This window comes from Microtus pennsylvanicus, chromosome 16 (genome assembly GCF_037038515.1).
Source record: "Microtus pennsylvanicus isolate mMicPen1 chromosome 16, mMicPen1.hap1, whole genome shotgun sequence".
Taxonomy (NCBI): Eukaryota; Metazoa; Chordata; class Mammalia; order Rodentia; family Cricetidae; genus Microtus; species Microtus pennsylvanicus.
This window is the reverse complement of record NC_134594.1, coordinates 15,296,171-15,307,215: the sequence shown is the minus strand read 5'-3', so window position 1 is coordinate 15,307,215 and position 11,045 is coordinate 15,296,171. Positions and strand designations below refer to the sequence as shown.

General features: G+C 41.8%; 1 pseudogene; it reads right to left on the bottom strand.

The window, feature by feature from the left end:
* Positions 1 to 4,758: 4,758 nt before the first annotated feature.
* Positions 4,759 to 5,172, bottom strand: LOC142836343 (peptidyl-prolyl cis-trans isomerase A pseudogene; annotated as a pseudogene).
* Positions 5,173 to 11,045: the final 5,873 nt, after the last annotated feature.

The following is an 11,045-nucleotide window of genomic DNA, read 5'->3' as shown; positions in this document are numbered from 1 at the left end:
ACCAGATTTTCAATGGACCCCTGTGTATGAATGACTTAGGGTATATTATACCTGCGAGTCATGAGCCATCTGCTGGATTTCACTTACTTCCCTTGCTGGGAACCTCACTTAACTACTCTCTGCCTAGAGAACCCTCGCCTGGGGCCTCTGCTGCTTAGAGCTGAAGATTCCTGTGCGATGTGAACACACTTTCTCATGAGCATTTAGTGACTCAGGGCCTTCAGTTCAGCCCCACCATAGAGCAAGTGATACACCTGGGGTGTCATCCAGTTTTCTCAAAGGTGAGAGTCACAGCATCCTTTATAGTTATTTCAAAATATTTTCTTCCTTTTCAAACTTGAGTTATTTCATGCGTGTGGTCAGAGGAGCAAGCTTGCTATGCCGCACTGGTGGAGGTCAGAAGACACCTCGCAGCGGTAGGTTCTACCCTTCCACAACGCTGGTCCTGGGGACCAACAAACTCTGCTTGTCAGCATGGTGGCAAACCCTTCATTGGCTGACTCATCTCACTGGCCTCAGCACCTTCGTCATAGCTAAGGTCTACTGGGTACTTAAGGGCTTGCAAAAATATGCAGCTCCTGATTGCTGTTTCTTCCACATCTGCGTTCTCATGAGTTCAGTGATGAACAACAACAGACAGTGGCGAGATCACTTTTTTCTTTTTCTTTTCCCCGTTTGGATAGCATTTTAATATTTTAGTTCCCATACAAAGGACTGGGTTCTATCACATTTCCACACATGCAACATTACGTTTCGCCCCTCCTTCCCTCTCATGCAACCTCTCCCTCTCAGTTACATTTTTGAAACACAAACTTCCAGTCCCTCTTCTCGCATTTATGACTCGAGCGCTTCCTGCTGTGGCTAGAGTGTGAAGCGCCCCACAAGCTCATGGAATTTCAACACTTGGTGTTTACCCGGTGCTGTTTTAGAAGGTTGTGGATCCTTGCAGAGGTGAAACCTCCCTGGAGGAAGCGACTCCATGGAGTCAGGCTGCTTCCTGACTCCAGATGTGACCGGGTTCTCCCATTCTGACCTCTGTGCTTCTGCATCCATGAACTGCATCTGGTCACACAGCCTCCAGCATCGGCTCACACAGCCTCCGTGCTTCTCCCGCCTCCATGCACGGCACTGGCTCATACTCCAAGCAAAGTAAACTCTCCTGCCCTTAAGTTGCTTCTGGCCAGGTAACAGCCAGGTAAAAGCAATCAGTTCATTCCCTTCCCTCCTACTCTCCTTATTCCATCCGGGTGAGAATCGGAGACTGGAGCACAAATCCTCTCCGTGTCAGCGTCCCCTTCCACCCAAGAATGGCTAAGTCTCGTGGTCTATGGCCAACAACTCAACTAGATAGAAGCTGTTTCTGGTACTGGATGTTTCACTTGGTGGTGAAAGTGTCTAGTTGGTGCAGTATTCTTCCTGTAGTGCCATTTCAATTGTATTTTAATAACTAAAGCTTGCCTGAAGATCAGAGAGTAAAACAGCCCCACTGGTCAGCCTTACAAACTAGACAGTTGTAACACACACCTTTAATACCAGTAGCCACACTAGTTTGCCATAGAAACTGGGTGGTAGTGGTGCACGCCTTTAATCCCAGCACTAGACAGGAATGTAAGACGGGAGGAGACAGTTCTCAGCAAGTCTCATTCTGAGATCTTGAAGACAGGATTGCCACTTCAGCCTGAGGTAGAGGTAACAGCCGGTGTCTGGCTGCTTTGCCTTTCTGACCTTCATATTGAACCCCAATATCTGTCTCTGAGTTTTTAGTAATCGTACAGTTCCATGACCATGAAAGAAGCACACCTTAGGGGATACCATTCCCAGCAGCAATGTCAGCTGCTGACCACCACCAACAACCCCAGGGGGATACCATTCCCAGCAGCAATGTCAGCTGCTGACCACCAACAACAACCCCAGGGGGATACCATTCCCAGCAGCAATGTCAGGTGCTCACCACCATGACCACTAACCCCAGGTTGTCATTGTCGTCTGGTCTCTGTGGGCACTGTGCACATACTATATACGGACAGTTGAAAATAACATAGATGCAGAGAAATAAATACATGAATAAAAGTAGCTGAAATAAATCTTAAAGGAAAACTGATTTGCATTTTACATGTAATTAGTACCTAGAAGATGAGTAATTCAGCTAAGTTAAGACATATCCAGAGGAACTAACCTCTTTTGATGAGAAAAGGTGATATCATCTTTAAATTTTTTTTCATTTTTAGAAAGAAACAGAAAGACAGACATGTGGCATTCAAAACCACTGTTTAATGAATTGCTAAATTATGGGCATAAATATTTTTGAGGATCTAGCATAAGCAGTTGTATTTTTAAAGTTCTGCTTGCTTGGGATACAAAACTATAAAAAAAAATAGTGAACTGGATTCTTTTTCCATATACGCTCATTTCTTCTTCACAAGTCTCAGGGAATGGAACAACTATGCTTCTGTTAAGTGTTTCAGTGAGAAGAGTAAAAATAAACAGGACACCCTCTTAACAGAGTGTTCTGTTAGAGTAAATATAATCGTGAGCCACATACCCCAGTTCCTTCTTCATTTTTCCATCTGTTATTATATATATATATATATATATATATTCTACACATCTGTTCAGTGTGGGAATAGTACAGGCATCAAAAGTACAGCCATGAGATCATTTTTTGATTCTACATTTACAAAATGCTTTGTTCTGAAACCCATACAAATTAGACATGTTACTTAATATTCTCAAGTTCCTAATGTGTGAAGTAGAAACTATTTCAGTAAAATAAGATTAATTGCTGATCTACATACATGAATAGTCGGGGGGGGGCAATAACTTAATTCTCCCAAACTCTATCTAGATACTGATTGGAATAAAATATTGTTTGATATCATTATTTGCATGTATAGATGTATAGGTGGCATATCCCTGTGTCCTGGCAGTCACTCCAAAATAACCACTTATAGACTTATCATTAGTTAGAAATGCTTATGTGATAGCTTAGACTTGTCTTCAGCCAGCTTTTCAGCTTAAATGGACCCATTTCAATGAATCTATGTGCTAACCTGAGGCTTCTTTACCTCATCTATAAACGTCCCATGTTGCATCATCTGAGTCTGGCTCAAGACTCCTCAGACTCCACTCTTCTCTTTCCCAGCATTCTCTCTGTCCTAAACATCCTACCTAGCTATCAGCCAACCAGGTTTTGATTAACGTTGAGAGTCACACGTTTTCAAAGTGTACAGAAGGGATTATTCCGCAGCATAGAGGAGTTGATTCATTTTTATAAATATTGTTACACTTAACATGAGAAAAACATAGATTCACTCATAACTTGCATTGATGTGCATTTTCAGCTTAAACTTATTGTGCAGATTTTAATAAAAGTGACCTATGTTTATAACATATAGTGTAGATGGAGGTTGTTCTCCACCTTTCTTCCTGTCCACCAGGTTTCTGTGGTCGCTTATGAAACAACCACGCTGAGGCTTAATATCAGCCGCAATTGTTTGGTTAATGGCTCAGGCTTCTTACTGGCTAGCTCTAACTATAAATTTACCCATTACTATTAGTTTATATTTTACCAGAGGGCTTGTGGCTTGTTACCTCACATCTTGCTTTCCCCATGACTACATGGTGCTTTTGGCTCCACCTTCATTCTCTCCTTATCTTTGTTTTGAGTCCCTGCCTCAGTATATTTTCCCTGGCCATTGACTGAAACAGCTTTATTCATTAACCAATAAGAAAAACACATAATCATAACATATAGAAGGGCATCTTACATCATTTCCCCTTACCTGTATAATTTAAAAAGGTTTTAAATTGAACATAGCAAACATATGTTAAATTTAACATATATATGTGTGTGTTTGCTATGTTAAATTTAAAACCATATATATACACATATATGTGTGTGTATGTATATATATATATATAGTTTACAAAGAACCATAGTAACAATATTAAGTCCATTTGTATTTGGCAAAATTAAAGACTTTATCATCTAGTCTATCATTTTGAGTCCAAAGCTCTACATATACATCCTCTATCATAACTGAGGAAAGCTATAATTATAACTATTTAGTCTTCAACTCCAACAAAGACTCCAGAAGGAAATAATATTACCTGAGTAAACAGGAAGTGCATTGTAAACAACTTCCAAAACTCTAGAATTGACAGAGACATCTTGCTGCCTGGACAGGCAGCCAAAGTATTTTTGCAATGTTGGGGCATTCATCTTCAGCCTACAGGTGCAGAGAATCTGGCTGACTTTTAAGTGAAGCAGGAAATTTGAAGATCTGCTCTGCCTTGGACTGGCAAAGTTCATTAGTCGCTTTCTTTTGTGTCCTGCAGTCTGGCAGTTTACTCTGCGAAGCAGGAACCCTGAAGGACCATCCCATCTTCTCTTAGCAAATTCAGTGGTCCCTCCCCTGTGGGTCCTGTATGTCCAATTCATACAGCATACCATCAAGCAGTCCAGGCAAGAGCAGTTTCTTGCCCAAATGGCTAGCCTTATCACACTGAAGGCAAATTCCTTAACAAGATTTTTTGATGCCCATCATTCTCTCTGAAGTAATTGGTGCTGCCAGAAGCATACATGTCTCACTGTCAAGAAATGTCTAAGTTCTTAAAACATTTTATTATATTTTTTAACAGTTCCTACTTAGTTTTTATTCATAACCATAAACTTAACTCTGCAATCCAGCTAGACTTGAAGTGGAATGAGGGAAATATGGAACCCAAAGAACTTCAGTGAGAGCAGAGATTACAGGGTACTGCAAGCAGATGGGGCTGGGCTGCTCTCCTGAGCTACAGAAGGAATGGTCTGGTGGGTAAGAAGCCCGCAAGTCAAAAGAATTAGAGTTGTCCACAGTCGGAAATGGTGATCTTCTTGCTGGTCTTGCCATTCCTGGACCCAAAACGCTCCATGGCTTCCACAATGTTCATGCCTTCTTTCACCTTCCCAAAGACCACATGTTTGCCATCCAGCCACTCAGTCTTGGTGGTGCAGATAAAAAACTGGGAACCGTTTGTGTTTGGTCCAGCATTTGCCATGGACAAGATGCCAGGACCTGTATGCTTCAGGATGAAGTTCTCATCCTCAAATTTTTCTCCATAGATGGATCTGCCACCAGTGCCATTACGGCGTGTAAAGTCACCACCCTGGCACATGAATCCTGGAATAATCCTGTGAAAGGAAGAAACCTTATATCCAAATCCTTTCTTTCCAGTGCTCGGAGCATGAAAGTTTTCTGCTGTCTTTGGAACTTTGTCTGCAAACAGCTCGAAGGAGACGTGGCCCAAGGGCTCGCCATCAGTGGTGGTGTCGAAGAACACGGTGGGGTTGACCATGGCTGCAGCAAGCGATGAGAGGGGACAGCGGCATCTGCAAAGCCTCTTAAAACATTTTAAATGCTATATTCTATAGGTCTTTGAATAGTTGAAGATTATCTATCTCATTTAAATAATATATTTCTGTATGTCTAGAAAATCTAATTAACATGACTAAAAGTTTGATTACTATAGATGCCTATTAATATGTATATTTTTATGTTACAGTTTTTGTTTTTTGTTTTTTTTTCTTTTGAGGCAGGGTTTCTCTGTAGCATTGGGGCCTTTCTTGAAACTAGCTCTTGTAGATGAATCTGGCCTCAAACTCACAGAGGTCTAACTGCCTGTCTCTCGAGTGCTGGGATTAAAGTCGTATGCCACCACCACCTGGCATACATTACATTTTTAAATGAGCTGCATAAACACAATACCTTAAACAAGAATATATATTTTACCATGAAGCTTGTGGCTTGTTAATTCACACCTTGCTTCCCAGTGGCTACATGGTGCCTCCAAATCCACCTTCTCTCTCTTTCTATCTTTGTTTTGATTCCTTGCCTAGGTATAGTCTGCCTGGCCACTGAATGAAGCAGCTTTACTCCTCAACCAATAAGAGACACACATAGTCACAGCATACAGAAGGACATCCTACATCATATACCATGGTAAGCTGCTGTTCATCATGGGATTGCTACACTGTTAAGGGAGACAAGAGGGCACAGTCTTTCAAGAGTATAGCCATAGAATACAAACAATTGTAAGTTCAGCAGGACTCTGCTCGGATAACAGAGAGCTCATGATTACTGCAGAGAGGTTTATAATAAGGACACTACTGAGTGTGCTTTGTCCTAGTTGGCTTTCTATAGCTGTGCACTACAGAGCAAGTTCTAGGCTCCAAAAGCTACACAGAGAAACTCTGTCTTAAAAAAATCCAAACAAAACAACAACAAAAAGAACCCAGTTTTGTGTGAGGTTCAATTAAAGAAAAAACAAAAAGAAAAAGATGGAAGGCACCATGGCTAAGTCACCTCCTCCAGATTGATATGTCAAAATTCTAAATTCAGTATGACATTTTTTGGGTGTAGATCTCTCTATCTTCCAGGAGTTAAGGCAAAGACAATGTCTAGTCTTATAAATAGAAGTGGATAAAATGTGGAGAGACTAAGACACGAAAACAAAGAAACACGGGAAGTGTAAACCCATGCTCATCTCATACAAAAGCCGCTGACAGAGCGTCACAATAATGTAAGAATGATTAATAGTAGCCACAGTATCTTTGTAAATAATAAAAAAAAATACTGACAGCTCACAAGGCCCAGTTCTGTACATTAAGTGACTCAGAGAGCCTTGATAAATGGGCTGGACATCTTTAAATGACAACACTGAGCATTTTCCAGAAAGAATTTCTAAAGCTCAGCCTCCAAGTCTGGTGTTTCCCCTAAGGAAGAATCCAGCGGGAAGATCTTGTTTAGAAAATCCTTGGGATTCTGCATCAAACCTCTGTGCAATCATGCCACTGCACATATGTGCAGGAAAGCAGCAGCTGTGCAGGCATTCACTGTGTGCATGTGCAGGAAAACCAGCAGCTGTGCAGGCATGCATTGTTTGCATGTGCAGGAAAGCCAGCAGCTGTGCAGGCATGCACCGTGTGCATGTGCAGGAAAGCCAGCAGCTGTGCAGGCATGCACTGTGTGCATGTGCAGGAAAAGCAGCAGCTGTGCAGGCATTCACTGTGTGCATGTGCAGGAAAACCAGCAGCTGTGCAGGCATTCACTGTGTGCATGTGCAGAACAGCCAGCAGCTGTGCAGGCATTCACTGTGTGCATGTGCAGGAAAGCCAGCAGCTGTGCAGTCATGCATTGTGTGCATGTGCAGAACAGCCAGCAGCTGTGCAGGCATTCACCGTGTGCATGTGCAGAACAGCCAGCAGCTGTGCAGGCATTCACCATGTGCATGTGCAGAACAGCCAGCAGCTGTGCAGGCATTCACTGTGTGCATGTGCAGAACAGCCAGCAGCTGTGCAGGCATTCACTGTGTGCATGTGCAGAACAGCCAGCAGCTGTGCAGGCATTCACCATGTGCATGTGCAGGAAAGCCATTAGCTGGGCTCTAATGTCATTATGTACACCAAGCTAAAAAGCCAACAGCTATAGATGAGACATGATTTGGAAGGAAACTTTGTAAAAGAATCAAACCTCAGATCACCTGGATGCTACTTAGTCCCCACTTCCCTGCTTTGTATCATCACAGAAATTAGTTCATATTTCCTGAAGACAATGAGAACTTGGAATTTTGTCTGCAAGTGTTTTCTAACTTCTTAAGCTGGGAGTATAAGAGGCCTAAGCCATTGTATTTTGAAACAAACATTCATTGAATTAAATATAGTCTTGCAGCTTAAGAGACAATGGAATTTTCCATTGAATGCAAACAAATGACTGTCTTATTAATAGAGACAAGGATTTTGATAGGCCTTGCTCATTCATCGAGATTATTCATCAATCATAAAATCATTGCCGTCCTCTAGACTTAGCAGCTTTCATATTGAGATTGTCTTGTAACTTCATTCTTAGTCATTGGACAACCATTTCTTAAATCAACACATGCAACAAATAACTTGAATATACTGGAAGCCATTTCAATGATGATGTCCATCTTCCATCTGTCCAGTCTTCCCAAAAATGTCATGTGTTTTTTTTTTCAATGTTTGGGACCAATCCTATGGCCTTGCTGAGTATAGTAGGCAACAGCTCTACTACCACTCCCAAGCATCCTTCGGGTTATTCTGACTAGCTTACAAAGTAGATTTCCTTATGATATTTTCATACATAGCTGGCTTTGTTTAACCACTCCCCCATTGTCCCCATCCCCCAACTCCCATGCCTGCTAAACCCCTTCCACCCCAGAATTCTGCCTTCATATTCACAGCATCTGTACTCTTATTCCTCCCCCCCCCCCAAAACCCCCTCTCTCTGCTCTCACAGCTCTTTCCAGTTTCTTGGCCTGGCCTCTGCACACCCGCTCACATGCAAATACACTTCCATCAAGCGTAGGAGCTAAGGTGGGTGACAGAGAGGACAAGCCCTGTTTGTCTTTGGGGGCCTGAGTGAACTCACATGGTGTAAATAGGATAGTTATTCCCATTTTTCTTCAAATTTCATAATTTTGTTTATGTCTGAATAAAGTTCCATTTATATACCCACCAAATTTTACTACCTATTTCTTCATTCTCAGGGGTCTCTGCTGAATTTTGCATTCTCAGAGCAAAGATGAACTTCTCCTTGCTTTCTTCCCTTTCTGCACAGATGGTCTCATCAGTGAAAAGTCGCTGGATTTTAGTCACCTGCTCTGAGACATCTTCCAGTAAGACCACTACTAGTAAACCTGAATCTTCCCAGGCTTAGAAGACACCTATGCCATCTGGAAAAACTTCATCAGAATACAGTGTTTGAGAATCATTGACTCTATCCTGACAGAACTTCTCACACAAAGCACCAGGTTTGAAGGAACCTTGGGTGTTTATTCACCCCGTTTTCCCCAGGTTCAAGGCTCAGAGGCTCAAGGAAAAAGCCACGGGACCCAGGCCTGTGGCAAGCATTCCATAGACTTTATTTTTTTCTACGTCTTTCTCACCTTCATTCCTTCAAAATTTCCTGCTTTCTTCCACAAACCATTTTTGCCTTCCGTGTTGAGCAGCATTGCGTTTCCCATTCTCCTCCTGCTTGAGATCTAGCCACCGCGTTGCTTATGAACCATGTAATAGTGGAAGGAACTTCGGGGTTGGCTTTGATGTGAGATGTTTATTGCACCTGAGGTGGCCTGAATCGCGCTTGCTTCTGATCATGTCACACACAATAAAACATGGATCACTGCATCTAGAGCACAGACTGGCACATGAAGTTTACAGGAGCCTGTGTCCTTTCATGTGAAAAGGACTGTTAATGAACCAGAAAGGGACTGTGGGATTATATGCTTGCCCTGAATGTAAAAGATTAAATTATAACCATTGAAAACAGTGGGGGGGGGGGTCTCACAAACTTACAAACACACATAGATACAGCCAGGCTTACTATAAACGACACATTTAGCTTTTTAGCATGTGGAATCCTAAAGAGATCTAAATACGCAGCCATTATCTGGTCAGTTACACGTGGTTCCTGTCATTTTAATGTGAACTTATTTCAGATGGAATGAGAATGTTGTAAGAGTGAAGTAGGAGATAAATACAGAGCAAACACATAAATATGTGAAGACATCACTGAGTCCAAACTCTACCCTGTGTTTGCATCCCTCGCACTCACTTGCTCAAAGGCAACATTGTTATATTTTTGTAGTGCTGAAAGTCAAACCCAGGACCTTGAACAAAAAAGAAATGCAGTCAGTGGAAGCTCTTTTGTTATATTTCACATAGAGAATCACATTTAAAATTCTTGAAGGGAAAAGAGTGTCTAGCTAACACTTTTTACAGGGTTTTGTGTGCATGTGTATACGCATATGTGTGCATGTGCGTATGCACCTATTTGTGTGCATAAAAGTGCCATAGCCAGTGTGTAAGTATGTGGAAGTCTGAAGCTACCTCAATATGTCTTTCTGAGATGTTTCTTCACCTTATTTTATTTGTTTATTCAGTTATTTTGAGGGAGAAACTCTCATTGAACCTGGAGATTGTTGCTGTTTGGCTAGGCTATCTGGTCAACCAGGCCCCAAAATCAATCAATCAATCTTTCTCTCTCTCTCTCTCTCTCTCTCTCTCTCTCTCTCTCTCTCTCTCTCTCTCTCTCTCTCTCTCTCTCTCCCTGTGCATTTACAATCATGCATAGCCACGCCCAACTTGGCAAGTAGGTGATGGGGATCCAAACTCAGATTTTTTAAATTAAATTTAAAATGCAATGTAATGTATTTTGATTACAGTTCTTTCTGTTTTTCCAACTCCTCCCAGATCCTCCCCAGTTCCCAAGGCCCCAACTTCATGTTCTCTCTCTCTCTCTCTCTCTCTCTCTCTCTCTCTCAAACAAAGCAAAATCAAAAATGAAAATCAAAGTTTCGATTTGGTTTGGCTTGGTAATTTTATGCAAACAAAGATCTTAATATAACATCTTGTATATCAAGCTCTTTACCCTGAATCAACTCCCCAGACATCTGGATAGTGCTTTTCAACCACAGGGCTGCGTGCCTTGATTAATCATGAAAGGGATGTTAATCACTACATCTTGATCTTTTACACTAATGAATAAAAAAAAATCACTCATCTTCAGGTTTTGAGTCTTAAATTTTAAATCAGTTATGTCTTTGTGCAAACTGACCATCTCCACAAGTTCAGGCTCAAGGGAGGAGTTAGGCGGATTTCACAACCTGTCATCGCTCACGGGGCAAATCAATGCTTTTCATTGATTCCAATTTTGAAATGTTCCTTCTGCATAAGCTTCAAATTCTCAAATGCAGAAACTTGAAAACTGGATTTCACGATAAGGACATAACTGAAACATTATCTGCGCTTCCATTTCTTTCAATTTTATTTTAACAAAACTCAAATGCTCCACACTCTGGTTTTAGATTTATTTTCATTTTACTCATGTGTGAGTATATGTCACCTGTGTGGTGATATCTGGGAAATACAGAAGAGGGCTTCAGAGCCCCCCCCCCCCCGCCCAGAGCTGGAGCTAAGGGCAAGTGTGAGCTTCCCAGTATGGGCACTGGTAACTGAATTAAAGACCTCTGAAAAAGCAGCAAGT